Consider the following 14372-nt stretch of genomic DNA (forward strand, 5'->3'; position numbering starts at 1 on the left):
CAGCTTCTGTTCAGCTCTGATGGAACCACAACCTGCTTTAACTGGGAACCAACTGGACTCTTCATTGCTGGAGATTTGTCTCCCTCTGCTGGTGAAAAGATAAACTGCATGATGTCTGATTATTAAACCCATTTGCTGCGTTTTTAAATGATCCAAACATGTCAGTGATGGTAAAAAGTGAGCAGAACCACAGTCAGTTCTAAGCTTTCATTTATCAGGACATGAATAAAAGATCATCCGTTCCTCAGCAGCTCTTAAAATGAGGGAAATACAACAGCAGCACAGATTCCATTGGGTCATTATTTAGTGAACAGAACCAGAAGCAGAACCCTGAAGCAGTGAGTGAAAAACTAAGTCCATCCTTTCTGCTTCCACAGCAGGTCAGAGGCTCAGTAGCTGCAAGGAGCTGCTGATCACATGACAATCTGCACTTTAACCATTTTTAGCCCTTTAACACTAAACAACAATTAGTTGATGCTTTGGGGGAATTATGGCATCAAAACAGAAACAGAAAAACAAGATAAAAACCAAGAATCCACTAAAAATACAAACTAAGACCAAATAATGATAAAAATCCATCAAAGTAACAAAGTAAACTGTAGTCCTTAATATCAGCACACTGCTGCTGCTAAAATGAGCCGTTGTTCTAATGCAGATTATTACTAGAGCTCCTAGAGAATTATTTCTCCTTATTTTAGTGCTGCTGAGCAGAGTGTCGACAGTCTCTGGTTAAAATCAGCATCAGCTGAGGATGTTCTGAAGATCCAGGTTGAAACCCTGATTTCATTTCAAACCATCAAAGTGAATTTAAAGTCAGAGTCAGAGAAAAGAGCAGAGAGGAGGCAGCTTGGTCCAAACTCCTTCTTTCCACCTGCAGCTGTTTTCCAGCTGTTCTCCACAGGTGGAGGCTGGATGTTTGGGAGGAGAGAAGCGGCACATTAAAGCTCCAGATGTTCACAGCTGGATTCTTCCCACAGCAGCTGGAACAATTGCACAGATGAAATGATTGAGTCCTGAAAAATGGGATGTTTGGATGTGATCAGGTCTGCAGATGCCACTGACTGGGATTTGTGAAGAAAATGTCTCTCAGAGCTGTGAAGAGCTGTGCTTCTTTAGAGGGAAAGCTCTGAAATCTTCACTCCTCCCATCCAGTGGTGTTCAGGTGGGCTCAATGGAGCGCACCCAGCAGGACTTGATCTGAATCAACTCCATTTGATTTCTAAGCACAAAGAAAAAGCCTCTAACAGTTCTGTGTGTATTGATGGAAAATGGCTTTTAGTAAAAAGCTCCAAGTGTGGATCAGATTTCTGAGCTTCAGCAGCAACCAGAACTGTTGCTTAAAGCTGAAGTTAGAAGTCAGAGAAAAGCTGCAAAAGAAAATCAAAGCAGCGACTCAGACGTTCTTTCCTTCCATGAAGCTCATTGATTGTTGGCAACACATCACACACAGCACAGTAGAAACATGAAGCTTCTGCTTTTAAAAGCAACTCATGGCTTTCATCTTTTCAGCTTTTAGTGCAACACAAACATCTGGACTAAAACTGATGTGAGAGCAGCTTCTGGTTCCTGAACAACGGCTCTGGAACGTTGATTTCTGCACTTTTCCAGCATCTGGAATATTCCAGCTCCACAGTTCACATGTTAGCTTGCTGTCAATGTTGCTAGTAAACCTTTAGTACGTGTTCAGTGGACAATTTGGATTCAGCTTGACAGGAGAACACCTCCAGATGTTACTCAACACATTTCATTAAGATCTGATGTGGAATTTCACATTTAAAGCTCATCAACACGTGACTTTACAATTCTATTGATCAAAACTGCTGAGATTTACATTGCCACACTATGTACATACTAATTACACAGAAAATAAAACAAGGTCCAGAAAAAGCTGAACTAGAAACAGGTAAGTATAAAATGTTGAAATGATGAAGAACATTTCCATAGTTTGCTGCCACAGAACTTTGGTTCCAACAACACAATAGACGGTTCCAGCTGGATTCCCTCAGAGCTTTCAGGACATCTTCTTGTCAGCCTAGGCACGGCTCATGGAACCATCTGCCACACGTGTCCCTGGATCTGCACAACAACTTACAGAATATACACATTAGGGGACAAGGAGGTGGCTTTTGCTGGCTTCATACTATCTTTTCATCGTCACATTTGGTTATTGAACAACTACAGAACGGGTCAAGCTATGTTCCAGAAAATGAGTTTTTATCAAATCAATAAATGATTCAAATCTGGGAGTCAGCCCCAGGTAAGATGGCCGCCACATCAGCTCAGCTACTGGGAAGCTTAATGAAATGAACTCAAAGAATTTCACATGTATTGTTTTCTAGATTTCTGTGGAGGTAAATGTTCTTCATCCAAACACTGACTTCTACAGCCAATCACTTTACTACCTTTGGAACACAGAGAAATGACTTTTAAAAGTCACAGCTGCTTCTTTGATGAAGTTATCTTAGTAATATGTTCAGAGGAAACTCTCCTGAAGTAATCCCTGGGGATTTTCCCTCACCACATCATCATTATCATCATTATCTTTTTACAGTGTATTCTAAATACTGATATATCTATAACAATGGCACATAAAACATGTGAACACAAATCGCTTCATTTCACATATTCCACTAAAACAGTACATCCAATAACATCCAATTAAAGGTAATATTATTATTTTTTCATGTTAAAAGCCTTGATGATCTGCTTTCCCTCAGTGACTGTTAGACCTGTATTTTACTTTATGCTCTAAAACTAAGTCAGTTCACAGATTCACAACGTTCTGAATAAGCATTGTTACTGAGGTACAGGTATACAAATGACTAAATAATTACAAATGCTAATGCGAGTGAGCAATCAGGCCTTCATCTGACTTAGTAGCTGACTAAGCTGGCATTTAGTTACCTGCAGACAATCTGAAAGCCGTCTACTGTTTTCATGCTGCAGATCCTGCTGAGGATTAGCTGAATATAGCATGATCACACGTCCATTATGACACCATGAAATGCTCCACATGCTGAGGATTCAGTTACTAAACGGCAGAAAATCAGCACCAAACAATACATTTACTCAGCCAGTTTGTAACTGGAGGCTCTGGCTGCTTTTACCAGAGAACACAAGGAGCAGTTGTTCCATGAATCAAAGTCTACAATGGCAGAAAATAGGTAACATCACCTTTATGGTTCCATGTGTTCCATCCACTAAGATCAGCTCCATGTTCAGAGGTCACACTACCACATCTTCATAGAAAACAAGCTTCCATCCTTTTCTTTTGCTGCTATGTGTTAAACTACAGGATCATTGTTATCTGTCAACATCCAGATCATATTTATAATGAAGCAATGCAGTTTGCAGACAATCCCAATGGAGTGTGACAGAGTTTGTGAAAACCAAATGATCTGCTGAAGCTAGATGTGGCCAGCAAGGCAACAGGGATGCAGCTACGCTGTTTTTCTCTGCCCACATCATCCAACCTATTGCTGGGACATTTACAGTAAAGCTTAACACTTCAGGGCCAACCTAAAAACCTGCCTTTGTTACACATGCAGAGAATCTTTATTACTACATAGAGACCAACATTTTAAGCTCTGCTCATTTTGAAGAAGATTCTTGACATTCTTTGGAAGAGTTAAATGTGACAGTGATGTGTGTTTGAAATGTGAAATAAATGCAGTTTATGTAAATAGTAAATGGTTTCATATTTATGAAGGTGTGCTGTGAATCCTTGAATAAATAGCTTTTTACCTCTTGGTGCACCTTTTAAATTCTTTTTTGTCTGGGCCATCTTTTCAACTACCTTAGTGATTTCAACCAGATGTTGACAGTGAACACCTCATGCGTATACGGAGCTCTAGAATGATTCCAGTTGCTTTATGTCGTTGCCGTTGCTCTCTCTAGCTGCCCTTTTGTCTTCTAATGCTCCAGTTTAGTTCAACTCTGGCTAGACTTCACCGTGTTAACTCCAAACTTGTTGCAGTCCGCCCTCATCATTCTTCCTTCAGCCAAGATGCGGCTGACACTCATGTTTGTGTGGAAGCAGAATAATAATCAAATAATGATCAGAAGCTGCTGCATATGTCTCTATGCTTGCATCCAAAGCCTTGAGTGAAGGCGTATCATGAAGGGGAGAAGTTGCCAGTGTTACGGGTCTCAAAGGATGATGACCACATTAACAAATATGTTACCTGTTTTAAGCAGGTGAAAGAGGAGAAGTGAGGACAGGATATGAATCGTTTCTCTCCCAAATCACGTCTGGTTTATTAAACATTAATTTGTCACAAACATTGCTACATTTTAACTTCAGCTTGTTTAAACTCTGTTTACTCAGTTCCTTCAATCAGTTCAAAAGTCCCTTAAACCATCTTTAGTTCCACATTTACATTAACAAATCTTCTTGGTCACATACATTCCTGAGATGAACACATCTGCATTATCATGTATTTACATTGTCAGTCTTTGTGCATAAAATCACTTATTTTTATATCACAGCCTACTACTGGCTCAAAACACTTAAATTAAGTGTTAATTATACAAGAAATGTGCATAAAACTAACACAAAATTAAGCTTCTGTAAAATGTACAGGTCACTGAAATATGCAGCATGGAATGTGCTCATGTTAACTTTAACCAGTTTCCAATAAACAAAGAATTAAATAAATAAATTCAAAATTAAACGAAAATTCACAGAATAAAACGGTACAAAATGCAAATAAAGTGCTTATCTCTCCATAAGTGCTGTTAAATCCCTTTTTTTTAAATGCTACAGCACTCAGGAGTTTTCAAAATAAACCCAACCGCCATCTCCATTGTAGGACTCGTGGCGCTCAACATGTCAGCCACTCGGGGAAATGCACTTCCAAAAGTAACTTTACTTAATTTTTATACTTATGAAAACAATGTCAAATACACACACACAATAAATTAAACTAATGCTTGGCTGAATACACATATATTTGGCGACTTACTAACCTGTTTTAAGCAGGTGAAAGAGGAGAAGTGAGGACAGGATATGAATCGTTTCTCTCCCAAATCACGTCTGGAGAAACAGCGGAGGCGTGCTCCCCTTTACCGCTCCCAGCGCAACAAGAGAGAAACAAAAGTTCCGCCCCCCACTTTTACAGAGGAAAACTACTGAAACTTAAAATCACCAAATAAACACAAATAAAATTTCAAACAAATGTGGTAACCCTATTGTGGGTGCCACACCAGGTTCCATATTTCATAAACTGTTTCTGTTGGGACTCAACTGGATGGCGTAATGCCCAAAGCTTCTGACCACAGATGTGCTTAATGCCACAATTTCTGCCATGCAGTGAGAGGCGTTTTAGTACCAAATGTTTCCCTCCTACATGCACTCTGGACTGGAAACACTGAGAGCTACTTTTTAGCATCTGATTGAATGTGACTTTGTAAAGAGCCTTGAGATGACGTGTTGTGAACTGGCGCTATAGAAATAAAATCTAATTGAAGTGAAAACATTTTAGTGTGGTTATTGTGGAGCATTACCTGATCACTGCTTGTTCCACAGGCTAAAAAACATTCTTTGGGGATTTAACAGGACATGAAGTTTCTTTTTCTTTGTCTCTATGTAACTATAAATGTCATCAAATAGTCGGCTTTTATCACTTCCATGCGTTTCATATTCCACATGACATAAATGTCTTAATGTGGGCGTGGCCAGCAGATTTTGTAGCATCTCCCTAAACAGAGCTTAGACACTGAAACAAGGTTTACCACTTTGCAATATTCTCTAGTTGCATATTCTATATATTAGCTCTACATGGCAATATTTAGCCCTAAAATCCCTGCCTGGTCCTCCTGATGCCGTCAGTATTTGTTCACCCAGAGCAACTCTTTCCTTTTCCATGTTCTTTTTGATGTAGAAAAGCTGATGGCTGGAATATTTGGAAAAGCTTTCCTCACTTCCCTTGTGATCTAAAAAAAGGTAGAATATTAATTTTGTATTATTTGTAATATTCAATAGTTTGTTTCTGTTGTAGTTCCATATTTCTGCCAGCAGGAAGCGTATTCACAACTACAAGCTCTACGCGCTTCTTCTTTTGTCTTTTTTCTCTTTGCGCTGATGCCGTTACTGCAGTTTAGAGAGAGTTAGAACAGGAGGCGTCAATATAACTAGTTACTAAGTAAATACTGATTAAAACTGTGTTATATCCTGAGTTATTTATCCTAGGAGATTATCTGCACCTGCCAGGAGGGTTTTTGGTTGCGGGACATCACCGTGTTGTTGTGTTTTGTCGAGTGAAAACTGCGGTGAGTAATGATGATTAGCGCTTAGCATAGCATGCTAACTACTGCTGATTCTGGCTGATTGCTCACTGATTTCATGGAGAAAGTATCTTTGTTATATTGTTATGCTTGGAGACGATGTTTAAAACCAACTGCAGACAGATGAAGGTATATGAGTGAACTGAGGATGTAAAAAATTGTGTTTAGTGTAAATTATCTGTGTTAATTGAGCTATTGCTGCATGTGATTTGTACTATTACTATATGCCAACTAATGCTATATAGTTAAGCGAGCTGGTTTTATGAGCTAAAACAAGCAACAGTGTGCTTTTGAGTTATTGAGAGACAGTAATTTAATGAATGATTAACATACATGTTTGAAATTTGATTTAAAATAATTCATATACACCATTTTGTGTGTGTGGGCTGTTTAAAAATTAATTTTATAGCTCTATGTGATACTTTGTCAATTTGAATGGTTCACGTTAATTGATTTAAGATTAAAAAGAGGATAAATACTGTACAGTTGATTTGGGTAAATGTATAAAAAGAGAAAGAGATTCATGTAAAAGCTGCTGCTCTATGCAGGGTTTTTTTTTTTGTATGAGTCGGTTTTGATCACTGATCTCTATTATACACTGGAGTGCTAATAGCCGCTGTCACAGCCATACAGTGTTGCCAACTCCTCAGTAAGGAAAGTAGCTATTGGCTGTGCTAAAAGTCGCTGAATGACGTCATCGCCTAATTTGCATAATGTACCACATGATGTGATGTGCATGTTATTGACGCTGTGGGAGAAATAACGTTGTTAGAGAAAGACAAAAAATTAGTAAAAACACTCAGAACATATATAGAGCTACTTTTTTCTGTCCATTAATGTTTATTTATTATTATTATTTTTTATTTATTTTTATTTTTTATTGATGTTTATTTTATTACAATACTAACCCTCCTCCTTTACCCGGGTTTGAGACCGGCAAAATGAACAATAAAGAGACACTGTGGCGGAGTTACAAAAAAAAAAAGTTAAACTTTTGTTTAATGTTTACTTTTTTCCCTTGTGGTCCACCAAGGAGCCTACAAATCACGGTAAAACACGAACATGTGGTTGTGTGAATGAAATGCCGGGTATTTATTTAGGATAAAATATTTCAAATTCAGTTATTTATGATCAACCTGCGGCGTCAATCCCGGCGCATGCGCGCTTCATTTGCAGTCTGGACGCTGAGGGTAAACATGCTGTGGCTCTGACTGCAGCGCTGAGAGGGACTCCTGCAGGAGTGGGAGAACAGGGTTGGGACGGGGGAGGCGCCCCACGGCAGCACGTGCCGCTGGAGGACAAGAGTATGGAGCGATACGTGCTTTCACGTAAGAGTCTCCAAAAGTCACTAGATTTGTCGCTAGTCGCTTTTTTGAAAAAGAGTCGCTGGAAGGGGTCTGAAAAGTTGCTAAATATAGCAACAAAGTCGCTGAGTTGGCAACACTGGAGCCATAGAGAGAAAGAGTCGCGACACTCCCATTGGACTCCGTTGTACGCCTTTTGCCGCCCACTTCCGGGGTATGCAGCCTCGCGTAGTTCCAAATAGCCATTCTATGGCGTTGGACATCATTCACTTCCATTGCTGACTGTCGAGTAACTTCTGAGGTAAGTTGATTAAATAGCTACCTGTTTTGAATTGTCAACTGTCTATATTGTATCATAGGCCATTTATGATGCATATACTGATCTTTTGTAGTATGTACACAGCGTAATTATATATATTTCTTTTATCTTGGTAGACGAGCGATTGCCTGCTAGTTTGTTAGTTTGACTTGCCTTCTGTGAAGGTAACGTTATATCCAGGGGTAAATTGATTAAATAGCTACCTATTTTGAACTGTCAACAGTCTATATTTTATCAGAGGTCCTTTATGATACATATACTGATCTTTATTTGTATGTACACAGCGTAATTATATATATATGTCTTTTATCTTTGTAGATGACCGATTGCCTGCTAGTTTGTTAGCTTGACTTGCCTTCTGTGAAGGTAACGTTATATCCAGGGGTAAATTGATTAAATAGCTACCTATTTTGAACTGTCAACAGTCTATATTTTATCAGAGGTCCTTTATGATACATATACTGATCTTTATTTGTATGTACACAGCGTAATTATATATATATGTCTTTTATCTTTGTAGACGACCGATTGCCTGCTAGTTTGTTAGCTTGACTTGCCTTCTGTGAAGGTAACGTTATATCCAGGGGTAAATTGATTAAATAGCTACCTATTTTGAACTGTCAACTGTCTATGTTTTATCAGAGGTCCTTTATGATACATATACTGATCTTTATTTGTATGTACACAGCGTAATTATATATATGTTTTATCTTGGTAGACGACCGATTGCCTGCTAGTTTGTTAGCTTGACTTGCCTTCTGTGAAGGTAACGTTATATCCAGGGGTAAATTGATTGAATAGCTACCTATTTTGAACTGTCAACTGTCTATATTTTATCAGAGGTCCTTTATGATACATATACTGATCTTTATTTGTATGTACACAGTGTAATTATATATAGGTTTTATCTTGGTAGACCACCGATTGCCTGCTAGTTTGTTAGCTTGACTTCGCCCTCTGTAGAGGTAGCACTAACGTCATATCCAGGCGTAAATTGATTAAATAGCTACCTCTTTTGAACTGTCAACTCTGTACATTATATAAATAGGCCCTTTATGGTGCATATGCTTATATTTATTTGTATGTGCACAGTGCAATTTATATATATATCTTAATAGCTCTGCACTTACCTATAGACCCAAACATATAAGCATAATGCTTTTGAAAATATGTGAATGGCTTAATCTTAAAATTAGATTCTTAGTCTTAACATGATCATGTTTCACGCTGTGGTCTGGGGGTGACCACTTATCAGAAGTGAGCTAGCTGCTAGGCGAATGCTGAATGGACCACGGCAGACCTAACGCTACCACGAAGGTAAGCTAATGGCTGAATTGGAATTTATAAGCAAAATCACGGTAATCAATAATACAGCCCAGTCGCCATAAAATGAAAATCATGAGACATCTGTCATCACATGAATGATATGGAAAAGAAAACTTAAGTTAGAGCCATTCTAGCCTGTCCATACGAACATGAACATAAGCTTTTTCCTCCAAAAATTTAAAACGTATCTAAGTAATATACAGCCTTTCGTTGTCACCCTGCCTCTCAAAATGGAAAACTGACATTAACAAATATGTAATCATGCAATAACAGCTGAAAAAGTAGTAGGGTGTATGTTTATATATATATTTACCGTTAAATAACGCAATCGCTGCTGTCTGTCCCATAGAAGAACATGACAGCCAGCGTATGTTTTGGAACTATAGCGGTTTACACGAACCACGTGACTGCCCTGGCGGTGACATCAAAGAGTGTCGCAACTGTTTCTCTCTATGGCGCTGGCCGCTGTTAGAACGAGTCGCTGTGAAGCCACCAGCCGCCATATTGGTACTCCCTATTTTCCTCCAGTAACTAGGGAATATGTGCGCTACAGCATCGAATAACGAGGATTTTCTCATGTTCAGGAGGGGCTTAAAACTTTAAAAATGTCAAATGTCATATACTTTTATGTCATGTTCTAAAACTATCAGGTACTGAGAAAGTCATTAATAAATGTCACTACACTGAAAAATCAAATCAAATGTTACTGTGTGTAGTTTAGTGCTAAAAATCACATTTCTTAATGGAACAAGTTTAGTTTTAATAAAAGCTACATTATTAAATGTGTTTATGGGGATTATCTGTATTTATGGGGCTGCAGGTTCTGGTCCTGCTGGGCTCCAAGTCTGAGCTTCTGCTGCAGCCACAGCATCTTCTCCATCCGCATCCTGAGAGTGGAGGACGGCGAGCCGCCACCAGTCCACGCCGTCAGCGCGTGAGTAGCCGGCGCCACCTCAGCGTCTCTGAGCGTCTGCTGTGCTAACGGTGTTAACATCCCGCAGGTTGTGTCTGTGCGACCTGGCAGGCTCTGAGCGCAGCTCCAGGACCCAGAACAAAGGAGAGGACCTGAAGGAGGCTGGAAACATCAACGCCTTGCTGCTCATTCTGGGCAAATGCATCAAGGCTCTGCAGCACAACCAGCACACCAGGTAGGACCTTCATGGTTCTGGGAACCAGTTCTGGTCCTGGAGCGTCCTGAGAGACCCGCTGTCTGCTGCCTCCAGGCTCCTGCAGCACGTCCCATTAAGGGAGAGCAAGCTGACCCACTACCTGCAGGGCTTCTTCTGCAGCAGCAGCAAGGCCTGCATGGTGGTCAACGTCAGCCAGTGTGCCTCCATGTACGACCAGACCCTCAACGTCCTCAAGTTGTTGAGCCTTAAGTTCTGATATCCAGTTAGAACATCAGTTCACTCCCAAACATTTAGCACTGCTGTCTTTGTAAAATGAACTGAGCAGCAATCTAATCACTACGGGGAAGCAGCCATTATGTTTTTGACTCAGACGATTCATCAGCCTACCTTCCCTAAGATCACCGCTGCATGACTGAAGAACTTCCCTTGGAGCCGCAGCACCAGAGCGCTCTGAGGTCTCGGTAGAGCCGCTTGATGTAGTCAGGATCCAGCAGAGTGAACGCTGGACTTGCTTTGGCTTGAACGGACATCAGCCTCCATGAATACCAGGTCATCCATGTTGCTGTTCATTAACACCGTGCTAACTTTTCCACTGTGGAGGCTCGCCTTGGTACATTCACATAGCAGAGCCGTCCGCACCAAGTGACGACCCATGATGGTTTAAAATGTCCTGGTAAGTTCTAAGAGGCCACTTCTTCATGTCATCCTCTCAGTCATGAATAGTTTAAGGCTGCGGCGCTGACCTGCCACTTCCATCGCTCTGCAATTATTGGAAATGTTGCTGCAACAGTTTATCATTTCAGTCACACTAATGTTATTTGGCCGAGGGAAGCGCTGAAACGAAAGTGGAGAACAAAAAAAACAGAAGTTGGACCCAGAATTACTTCCTTGTTCAAAAATAAGGTGGATAGAACAGAGAGAAATGTGAAAGGTAGTTTGTTGGCTTTGTTTCAGGTGGAGGTTGTGATCTCCAGGCTCCTCCCCGTCGTTCCTCCTGCTTCCTGCAGCAGGAAGACGCTGCAGAGCAGCAGCAGCTCCCTGACCGGCTGGGAAGCCAGTCTGGAAGACCTTCAGGTGGGAAGGAGTCGCCTTTAGCCGTGTAGCTGCTGACGTCTCAGTCATCCCTGATATCTAAAACATCCGTCCAGCAGGGTGAAGACCAAGACTCCAGTCTGATGGAGGACAGCATGGAGGAGACGGCTGACAAGGTGAAGAAGTCGTCATTAATAAGAGGCTTCACCAGGTCAGTGGTTTTAGCTGCTCCACATTTCTCCTGACATGAATCCACCTGCTGGGTTTCCTGCTGGAGGCGGCGCCACGTTTACCTTCATTCTGACGTCAGAACCGCAGCTTCGTCCCTCCTCCTCTTCATCAGCTGCTGCTGCAGATTTCTGCAGGAAACCAAGCAGCTTGTGGTCGGCTCTGCATGTCCAGGTCCCAGCCTCTGATATCGCATTTACTCCTTAATTATTTACTTAGCTATAATAATAATAATTATGAGAACAAATTCTATTTTAAACTCCATCCCAGTTTTCTCTGGCGATGGATTAAAGCTCCAAACGCAGCTTTGATGTTTGATTCTGTTGCTGCTCGGTTGGAGAAAACAGGAAGAACGATCGTTTTAGTTTAAAATCAAGTTTGACTGTCAAAATAATTTCTTGTTTAAAGGAAGCGGTCCGATAAAAGTCCGTCTCTAGTTCCTAGGCTGGGCTTTTCCTGCTGGACCCGATGGATGGAAAGAGATTTTGGTCCCGACCTTGAACCTTGACCTTTGGCCTCAGACTTCCCTGACCTGATGAGACCGTCAGAGAGCAGTTCTGATTGGCTGTCAGTGAAGCTCTGTAAACATATTGACTTGATCTACTTTAGTCCTCTTTCTATTAATTACTGACGTAAATCTATCTGCAGCCAGTTGAGTTTAATCTTTTTCTGCCGGATTTGATCCACCAGACAAACTGTTTCTGTCTCCTGATTTATGGACTGATAGAAAGAAGCTATTTAGTTCCTGACATCACAGCATTGTGAAATGACTCAATGTGTTTCTTAGGTAGAACTTTTGCTCACTAACCAGAAACTTCTAGTAACTCTGGTTGACATTGACAAATGTCACAATGCTCCTGTATTTGTCAGAATTCACCTGTAAAAAAATACCAGTTAGAATGCAACAAATGTCATTTCTGACTTAAAAGGACAAAAATACCCATGGACAACATCTACTAAATTACATAAATAATTACACTTGTAAAATATGTTCAAATATATATATTTAAATTAAACATATCTTAAATAATGACATCAACAGATATTTAAAAATTCTAATCCATCCTTGAGTCTTTCTCTAATGTCTTGCTAATAGATGCATATTTCTTTCAATGTCGACCAAGCAGACGAATCACCATGGAATAGTTTCAACAGTGAACTTTACCCATCATCACCTGTAGGTGGAGCTAATGAGGTTCTTAAATTTATCTTTAGAACGCTGTCCACACCTAGTTTCTTTCACCAACCAGTACCTCAATAACTTCTTTGGATCAATGGTCAGTGAATTACAGAGCCGGTCCAGCTTTGTCCACCGGTCCAGAAAACCACCTTTAGAGTCCCTCAGCAGCTTTTCTCCCACAGTCTGACCTGATGGGTCCCAAACGGTCCTCCAGATCCAGAACCATGTTAGCGATCCTGATGACTAACAGGACGAGGCGCTGCTGGACGTCCACCTGCTGGAGGATCTCTGCAGCAGAGCGCAGGCCGTCGTCCTGAGGCGTCGTGATCAGGAACAGAGGATGAATGCAGGAGAGACGAGCGGAACCACAGGATGAGGACGAACAAATGTGAGGAAGATGAGGGAGAGGAAGGGTGGCGGTGAAAGTGGGCCTTACCATGTGGGAGCTCAGGAAGTCTTTGAGAACGGCGGTGAAGCAGGAAGTGCTGATGTGTGGTGTGAATGATGGAGAGGCGGCCATGATGCAGTTTTAGCATCACTTCCCTCACATCTGGGCCCTTTGTGCCGTCTGAGCTGCTCTGCCTTCCTCTTCACCATCTGCATCCATTACTAACCTCCTCCAGACTAAACGCTGAGGTCCATGAACCACCCAGACGGGTCAGCAGGGTCTCACTCGTCCAGCCGGGTCCGCTTTCAGTCGTTTAAAGGTTTTAGTTCAGGTTTCATGTCGTCTCTCTGGGTTTTAAAGTCCGTTACAGGATGCTGAGTTACAGAAGCGCCTAATTCCCACAAATGGAATAAACTAATTGATCTTAACCCCAGTTTAACTTTGCTGCAGCAACACGGTTCACAGATTGTCTGAAATCGTCAGTAAAGAGAAGATGAAGCTCAGCTTTGGTTCCTAAATCTGCGTCTGAAGGAAGAGTTGGGGACCAAAGTGCTTTGGACCGTTTACAGCACCGAGACGGTAGAAACCTAAAAACAGAGCCGGTGTCAGTTGCTGAGCACGGTGGAGGACGGGTCATGGTTGGGCCTGTTTAGCTGCCTCAGGACCCGGGTCACTGAGCAGAACCAGATCTGAGTCCGTCTGTCTGAAGCTCGGTCCAGAATCACGTTGGTGGAGCCAGACGTTTATTTCAGGGGTGGGTCGGTTTTATTAGAAGGTCCGTTTAGTAATGAAGGAAAATATTCTGTTCCTCTAACCTGGTACCTAAACACTGCAACAAGGAACAAAAAGTAAAATTAGTTTATTTCTCCTTGATCTGAGCAGCTAAATAATCTGATCTGCAGATGGAATCAGAATTTTAACCCCTAAATTAAGATATTCAGATTTACTGCAGTAGAAATAAGACGATGGAGATGAGTTGGATTCTAAGTTCTGCTGAACTTGGACAGGACCAGTGGTTGTCTGGGCTTCTGTTGCCTTTCTGGTACCAGTCTGCCGGTTCTCCTCTGATATCGAGACAGTTTTATTCACAAACTCTCATCAGAAGTTTGTCTCTCGATGCCTGAATATTCTGGGTCGGTGCTGTTCTGTTGGTTCTACTGCGGCGCTGACCCGCTGTTCC

The sequence above is a fragment of the Fundulus heteroclitus genome, chromosome 20, assembly GCF_011125445.2.
Source record: "Fundulus heteroclitus isolate FHET01 chromosome 20, MU-UCD_Fhet_4.1, whole genome shotgun sequence".
NCBI classification, from domain to species: Eukaryota; Metazoa; Chordata; class Actinopteri; order Cyprinodontiformes; family Fundulidae; genus Fundulus; species Fundulus heteroclitus.